Below are 6,733 nucleotides of genomic sequence, written 5' to 3'. Positions count from 1 at the left end.
TATCGACTTTTCGTCAGTGATGGCATACCTTGGACTAGAATTCGCAGCAATCCGTTGTGTCTCTCCACCCCCCCTCCCCCCTCCCGAGTCTCGCTCCACCGAACTCTACATCGATCGAATGATATATCCTGCTTAATACAGAGGCCAAAAAATAACGATAAAAAATAAAATGAGTTTTCAGTTTTATTAAAGTATTATTATATAGCCAATAGTCAGATATTGAATCAAAACATTAAAAAAAAATGCAATCTATAGAGAATTTGACAATTTTATAAAACATAAAATATGCCCTTTGAATCACGACAACAGATTTGTCTGTGATATCAACGATTTAATTAATCCAGTAAAATTGATGAATACATCATTCTGACAACTGTAAGGATCAAGCATTTTGTTTCGTTTTCTAAAATAAAATGGCAGAATGTCATGTAGACACTATTTATCAACAGGTTTCTATGGATTAAAAAGAAACATTTTTTGACCTAATATAATTATTTTATGAGTTTTCATGAACAGTAAGAGTAAGAAGAATTGGATTACATTTCGCCTCTTAATAGGGACAATAATAAAAATGGATTTATTCCCGGTTGTTGTCGTTGGTGATAATATCTAGCTGACCAATCACATTCTGAAATTGAAAAAAAGCAATGTTTTACATTAAACATTGGTAACATTTTATATGTTAGGGGATGCGGACACAACAATTAGTATAGTAGGGGGTTGAAGGGTGGGGGGTATCTATGAAATAAAGCGGTCTAATTATTTTTAGTAATGGGTGTCATCTAAGGTGCATGGTATTCTTACGTTTCCAAAAGCTTATTGTAACCCCTTCTTTATTTAAGAGATATATCAAAAGCGTTGTAATTACCACCTTATCGTTACCCTTAACGACATAAATGGGTACCGCTATACTCAGCTGTAGATCGGTAGTACACAAAGATAAGAGATAAACAGTCATTAACAGGATCCTGGAAACTGGTGTAGTAGTATAATAGCGCTTCGAGCATGACCCTTGCAATTAATGTTATATACGATTTTATTGTTAATTTTAACAGTAATTTTAATATAAATGCTATCACGTTTATAGTAGACTACTTTGTGTATTTTTAAGAAAGAGTTATTATCGACAACTTACTCTACTTCACTTCAAACCGACAACTCACTTATATTCGTATCGACAGTTCTATTCTCAACGTTATTTTGCGTTGGTAACGACAATTCTGTTTCTGACCGTATTTGAGAGTTGGGACCCGTACGCGCAAGCGAATTATTGAAATAAAATTAAACCATATGTTAGACCCGAAATGACCTAGTTTGTGTCGAGTGGACGTTAAACGCCATTTCTCTCTCTCTCTTGAGAGTTGGTAACGACAATTCTATGTCTGAGCGTATTTGGGAGTTAGTAACGACAATTCTGTGTTTGACCATAACTGGAAGTTGTTTCTATTTCTGACCGTATTTGGAAGTAGGTATCGACAATTCACGAAGTCTATTTCTGGCAGTATTTGTAAGATGGTATCGACAACTTCTATTTCTGACCGTTTTTTGAGAAATGGTGTCGACAACTATGAGCGTATTTTAGACATAATATGGATACTTACGACTGTTTGTTATACATCTAAATCTACCAGCTTCATTACAACAGTTTAACTGACCACAAGGGTTTACTGAAGCTTGACATTCATCTATATCTGATAAAAAAACCCAATAACATTGTTTTACAACAAAACCTCACAAATGTATCCATTATAATTTATTCTGTATCGGGCTGGTTTACTTTATTTATTATACTAATCATGACGTTCGTATCATCAGAAATGATACAGCGTTGAAATAGTCCCCCTTTTTTTCTTGGATTGTTCCTTTTTTGTTGGGAGGGGGGGTTGGATGGCCGAATGGTTAGCACGTGCGTGCTGTATCATACGGCCTGTCATTGAGTCAACTGGCGTGGTTTCGAATCACCGATTGTACGTGACAAGGAGTAGGTTCGCCTGTCCAACCTCGTGGGTTTTCTCCGGGTCCTCCGGTTTCCTCCCACTGCTAAAGATCCCTACGCGCAAGCGAATTATTGAAACAAAATTTAAAAAAAACATACGTTAGTCCCGAAGTGACCTAGTTTGTGTCGAGTGGACGTTAAACTCCATCTCTCTCTCTCTCTCTTCTCTCTCTAACCTTGGGACTGATCAGCGCAATGGCCGGTTACGGCTGACCCATAAGAAATCATTTCGCTTGATTTGATATGTACTTTTGTTGTTTATTGTTTGAACTGCCTGTGTGCATGGTGTGTATTGTCCGCGGGTTTGTCTTGCATAGTTGTTTTTATTGTGCAGTCCACCCGCAGTTATGAAAACAGTTCATTAAATACAAAAATAGCTTACCAATACACACTTGTGGAATGGTTGGTATGGGCCTGTAACCAGAGTAACACTGACAAGAGGGAACTCCAGCAGTATTAACTATACAGTCTCCATTCAGGCAATTAAAAAATGCGCATGCAGCTGAAACAAACACAATTATCATTTAATTTCACAACTGCTTTAATCGTCGAAAAATATTAGTCTTCAAAATTTTTATAGTTAAATAAAGTATGTTTTTGATCAGATCATTTTGAATTTGTTTAATTGTTTTATTTTGTTCTGTAATCCAAAACTGAAATTCAAAACTAAAAGCGTAAACTTGGACTCTCTTTCAAAGGTGAGCAATATAAAAGTCCCCAGTGAACACTCTTAAGACTGTGGGTGAAATGGAAAGTTGAGAAACGAATGAGTAATCCTGACTTCTACATCTTAATACAGCTTAGGTTTCTCAAATCTACCGCCTACCTATCGTTCTGGTTGGTTGTCACGCAAGAGGTTTAGTTTATTTCGGAATGCCTTATACCACTTTTCTTTTATTTTGAAGGCTACATAGCTAATAATTTTCGTTGCACATTTAAGTATTTACGACTTTCCAAAATAAAATTAAAAATTAATTCTTACCTTGTGAAGAAACTTGAGGTATAACGCAAATCAATGCAACAATACAACCAGTAGCGACCAGAAACATATTATTCGCCATTTTTGTTTGGATTTCCTTGCAAGAATTCTATCTAAGTTGAATGCTGTTCGCTTGCTTTAGTAACAATGGGTAATATTGCACAAAACTCGACCAATTTATTGGAAAGTCAAGCCTTTGTTTCATCAATTGTACAGTTTTTATTGTGATTATTGATGAGGGTATTGTCCGATCCATTCGTTTTTCAATCTAGATGGGTTGTGTGGTCGGTCACGGCAGATTTTTTTTTATCTAGTGCAATTGTTACTTTTTGTTAGTGTTATTTATATCATTCACAAATACGATATAACAGCAGAATATCTGTTGTTTGCTTTTTTTTCTAAATCGCAACCAGTCATCTTGTCTTTCCTTAGATTTTAGCCGACGTAGAATGTCCAATGTACAAATACCACACATAAGAAATAGACATATCGTTAAACTGGACGATAACAACATTCCATTCGCCTATAAATCATATGCTGGTATTTTTAATTTCGTATAACACAAACAATGCAGGAAGACTGCATAACAAAACAAAGGCGAGGCAATCCATACAATAATACGATATAGAAAATACACACAGAACCCATTCCCATATAAGACAAAAATTGGAAACAAATGGAACCAAAGAAATATTTTAAGGGAGTCATTTCTTGGCTATGTATGGCTTTCACCTAAAATCGGCATCTTTTGATATTATAGTAGAACGATGTAACACCTGGTTTTCAGATGTGTTAATTTGAATTTGTACTACTAAAAAATAAAAATTATCTCTGGCACGACAGGGGATAAAGTTACTCTGGGAGTTTACATGTATTACAATGGATACCACGGGGATTTAAAATAATATTTAGGGTCAGTGTGTATTTCTGATTGATTAGAAATTCAGATGTGATTAGAGTTTCTACGGTGGTTTTCTGGTACCTATGCCTTCCAAGGTCTATGCCTTCAGATTTATTAAGTCACTCATTCGAACCCTATTTGAAAACGACAAATTGCAGTTATTTTAAATCTGCAGTCAATAAATTTTGACGTTTGACTTTAGTTTTGAAGATTATAATTATTTCTTGAAAAGTCGATGGGTCTGTTTTGTCGTCTCACCTTACTGCGATCATGTAATAGTTTTCTTGTAGTTTCAAAATATAGCGATTTACGAGAAGCATAGTGCAACCAGTTAATTTGCGGGCAGCTTTAATTTTAATTTGATCAACTGCACTATGCTTCTCTGTTATACTCTAGAATTGGTAAAATATAACATTTATATAATTTATTTAAACTGAATATTAAAAGAACGGGCAAAATCAATTTAGCTCTACCTAAATAAGGAGATTAATTAAATTGCATACCAGAAACTAAAATGTTTCATAGAAACAAACTAACTTTTCTACAGATAATTTTAAATTAGTAAACGGCACAACTATTATAATATTGTATACCAAAAACTTAGTCAAGTTGGTTTTCGTAATAATTCTGAATTCATTATGGAAACACATGCATTTATTCCAATGAAACCCAATTCAGTTAAAAGAAATAAAAAAATCAAATCACATCTATCAGTATCTATAAATCATTTTTAATATTTATGTCTACCGAACTATCATTTCCCGGGTTGATATTATTTTGACATTTAAGCGCGCAAATCCACTACCAGAATAAAAACATATTTGAAGAATATAAAAACAAGATGTTTACGTCTGTTGGTGTGTTTTTTCGGTTTTTCAGTTAGAAAAAGAAAAAAAAAGAATTTTTAGACAATGGTAGATACAAAAATAAAAAAGACAATTCGTTATGATGGGATCATATCTTGTCATAATATACAATGCATCGCATTTTTTTAATGATTTGTCAAACGTTCGAAGGGTATATAAATGGTCATATTGGTAGAGAAGGGGCAGTTTAAGTAAGTGAAGCTTATTGTAACGTATTCAATTACCAATTACCACAATGAAGTACGTCATCATCGCAGTCGTTCTTGCAGTTGCAACAGTTACAGTTTTCACCCAACGATGTAAGTTTTAATATCAATATTTATAGTTTTAATATCAATATTTATTGAAGAAAGATCCACTGATTCTATATTTGAAAAGGGGTTTAAAATAACTGGAGAATCCGGCAAAATTTGTCATTCTCCATGTACCTACAATAAGTGACGAATGTCGTGGACCAACCAGGTATGCTTATTCTTCGTTTACGAACACCTTAAGACGTTCATATAAAACAATAAGCTGTTTCTTGTTTAGCACACGTTAAAGCGCATTCCATTCCGGTCCTACCCCTTCCTTGTTTTATGTTAAACGATATTGGAATATTTGTTATATTTTTTAAAAACTTTATATTACAGTACCACCACAATGTATCGGAGTACAATGTATAATGGGATCATGTAATATAACGGCAGCAGGTATAGCATTCTGTCAGTGTGATGACGGCTACAAACCATCCAAGATAGTCAACGTCTGTGAAGGTAGTTATACAATCATATTCCTAAATTAGTGGCAACGAGCATTATCAGCTTGTTAACCATTGCTACATCAGATAGCAGTATGGTCGATTGTTTTCATTTGTCAACCAAGTTCGTTCGCTTGTAGACTAATCAAATTGTCGATACACGTTCTACTGCCATGCTTCATACGTCTATTGGAGAGAATTGGAGCCTCAGAGAAAATCCATGAGGTTGAATTAGGAACCGGATCCACGGGCAAATAACTAACCAGAAACGTTACATGTTATGTCACCCGTTTATTTTAACCATGTCTTGATTTGTTTTAGATATTGATGAATGTAAATCATCTACTACACCACTATGCAGTCCTTATTACTGCTGTAACGAACCCGGTGCCTTTGTTTGTAGCTATAGCCGTAAGTAAAACATTTTGAATTTAAAAACCAAATACAGAGGTCGATCATGTTCAAAATTCCTGCTACGACAAAAGTATCGTTTATATGGAAAACGTAATATAGGCATGCACACTTTGTTTATCATATCGTGGTTAAAAACGTGCCTTTAAGGTATGGTGTCAATTCTTTTACCAGCGCTGACATTATTAAGATCTTGTATACAAAGGACATGTCAAGAGTTGATTTGATAAAATCTTGGCATGTGGATGGAAATGTCATATACTGAGTTGACATGTTGATGGAAATGGAATATAATGAGTTAATATGTTGATGGAAATGGCATATACAGAGCTTACATGATGATCGAAATGACATAAACATTCATACAGTGTTATATACCGAGATTACATGACATATGCTAAGTTCAGATTTTGATTGAAATGGCAAATACTGAGTTGACATGTCGATCGAAATGGCATATATTGAATTGACATGTTGATCGAAATGGCGTTAACTGAGTTTATATGTTGATGAAAACGGCATATACTGAGTAGGCATGTGATTTAATTGTTTTTATTTTATTTTTCAGCGTGCCAGTACAGATATTTACAAAGACGACCATTACAAAACAACAACAATTTACTCTATTTATTACTATTGGGTGGTGAAACCAAAAAGTAAAGAAAGGCCTCCCAGCAGTATAGATATTTTTCTTCTTTGATATGTAATGTTTTTGATATTTTCGCCCTTGTAAAAACACAGTTATACATTTTTAATATATACGTACACTCGTCGAGTGTATTGTATCCAAGTAGTTTTTGCTTCTGAAACCATTTGCCCTTTCAGCTATAAGTAATGACGA

The 6,733-nt window shown here is 34.3% G+C and overlaps 1 long non-coding RNA gene across 1 annotated transcript; it reads right to left on the bottom strand.

Annotated features, from left to right (window-relative positions):
- Positions 1–532: 532 nt before the first annotated feature.
- LOC126832357 (uncharacterized) lies at positions 533–2,435 on the bottom strand. The gene is made up of 3 exons (XR_007684684.1): positions 2,379–2,435; positions 1,602–1,691; positions 533–628 (listed from the first exon to the last, which is right to left on the bottom strand). It is a non-coding gene; the product is annotated as an uncharacterized LOC126832357 (long non-coding RNA).
- Positions 2,436–6,733: the final 4,298 nt, after the last annotated feature.

Source organism: Patella vulgata, chromosome 9 (assembly GCF_932274485.2).
Source record: "Patella vulgata chromosome 9, xgPatVulg1.2, whole genome shotgun sequence".
NCBI lineage: Eukaryota > Metazoa > Mollusca > Gastropoda > Patellidae > Patella > Patella vulgata.
Note: the sequence above shows the minus strand (reverse complement) of the source record. Positions and strands in the feature narration are given on the sequence as shown.